The sequence below is a fragment of the Halictus rubicundus genome, unplaced genomic scaffold (genome assembly GCF_050948215.1).
Source record: "Halictus rubicundus isolate RS-2024b unplaced genomic scaffold, iyHalRubi1_principal scaffold0975, whole genome shotgun sequence".
NCBI classification, from domain to species: Eukaryota; Metazoa; Arthropoda; class Insecta; order Hymenoptera; family Halictidae; genus Halictus; species Halictus rubicundus.
In genome coordinates, this window is record NW_027489516.1 from 32,501 (window position 1) to 34,674 (window position 2,174).

Sequence of the window (2,174 nt, forward strand, 5' to 3'; positions counted from 1 at the left end):
GTTCTCGGTTTCTCAATTTTATACGTATATCTTGAACAAGACTTTCTTATAAATATCTTATCTTGTTCAGATATTTTACTTGTTTCAACTTTCTTATAAATATCTTATTGAAACAAGTTTCATACATTCGTTTCATATAATAACATGGTTTGCCTAATCGTGGAGGCGCGTATAGTTCCAAACATGGATCGCGGAAGCACGTAACCACTGCGCTGGACAAAATCGACACAAGTGCCGAGGAAGCGCGGACAGGACGCATGCTGGACTGCGAGAAACCGTGTTCTTCTGCTCGCGCTGGGCATAAACGAAATAGGACACCTCTATTATTTAACGAATTTTTCTCTTTATTCTGTCTTTAAAAGACAGAATTTTTTTTCTCTTTAACTCTATTTTCTCTTTTTCATACCTTAGTCGCTCGGACATAAGAGTTGATGCTCAGTTAGTACGAGTAAACACAAAAGTGAATACAAGTCACCAACCTCCACTAAGGGAAGGCTCGCCACATAAGGGCCATTCGGTCTAGGACACCGACCCGTGGCAATGCTGTGTAGAGAATAATTCGATACGAAGCACGGTACGAAACAGTCAAGACCGAAGTCTCGAGGCGCCCATGACTGCTTCTCGACCGAGATCGTAGAATAGCCACAGACGCGCGCTGCACCGACCGACTCGACCGAACCGTCGACTCTCTTATAGATACCGAACGGCCGGCCGGGACGCCGGCGCCGCGCGGTCAATAGCACGCGCGCTTATGGCCGCAAACCGCCGCGGCAACAGACCTCCCGGCGGGGCTGTTGGAACTTAGAGCGAAAAAAGTATAAAAATTTTTTTCACAAAATATAATAAATTTTAACATTTCTATATTATTTTACACAAAATAACCAACTTTTCATAATTCACCGAACTTTGAAAATTTTTCTAAGTCCCACAAATAAGAGGAAAATTTTTAAGTATCGGTCCTAGACGATTTTCGACGTGATATCACTGTAATATAGACGATTTCTAGCAATATATATCATAACACCAAACTCGCTACAATTATTATTTATCGAGTTATTAGCAAATAATGGACGGATGTGCTACTCCGTCGACAAAACTCTGGAAATTTTTCTAAGTCCCACCGCTAAGAGGAAACTTTTTCCGTATCGGTCCTAGACGATTTTCGACGTGATATCACTGTAATATAGACGGTTTCTAACAATATATATCATAACACCAAACTCGCTACAATTATTATTTATCGAGTTATTAGCAAATAATGGACGGATGTGCTACTCCGTCGGACGTTCGACGAAAATTTTTCTAAGTCCCACCGCCAAGAGGAAACTTTTTCCCTATCGGTCCTAGACGATTTTCGACGTGATATCACTGTAATATAGACGGTTTCTAACAATATATATCATAACACCAAACTCGCTACAATTATTATTCATCGAGTTATTAGCAAATAATGGACGGATGTGCTACTCCGTCGACAAAACTCTGGAAATTTTTCTAAGTCCCACCGCTAAGAGGAAACTTTTTCCGTATCGGTCCTAGACGATTTTCGACGTGATATCACTGTAATATAGACGGTTTCTAACAATATATATCATAACACCAAACTCGCTACAATTATTATTTATCGAGTTATTAGCAAATAATGGACGGATGTGCTACTCCGTCGGACGTTCGACGAAAATTTTTCTAAGTCCCACCGCCAAGAGGAAACTTTTTCCCTATCGGTCCTAGACGATTTTCGACGTGATATCACTGTAATATAGACGGTTTCTAACAATATATATCATAACACCAAACTCGCTACAATTATTATTCTTCGAGTTATTAGCAAATAATGGACGGATGTGCTACTCCGTCGGACGTTCGACGAAAATTTTTCTAAGTCCCACCGCCAAGAGGAAACTTTTTCCCTATCGGTCCTAGACGATTTTCGACGTGATATCACTGTAATATAGACGGTTTCTAACAATATATATCATAACACCAAACTCGCTACAATTATTATTCATCGAGTTATTAGCAAATAATGGACGGATGTGCTACTCCGTCGACAAAACTCTGGAAATTTTTCTAAGTCCCACCGCTAAGAGGAAACTTTTTCCGTATCGGTCCTAGACGATTTTCGACGTGATATCACTGTAATATAGACGGTTTCTAACAATATATATCATAAC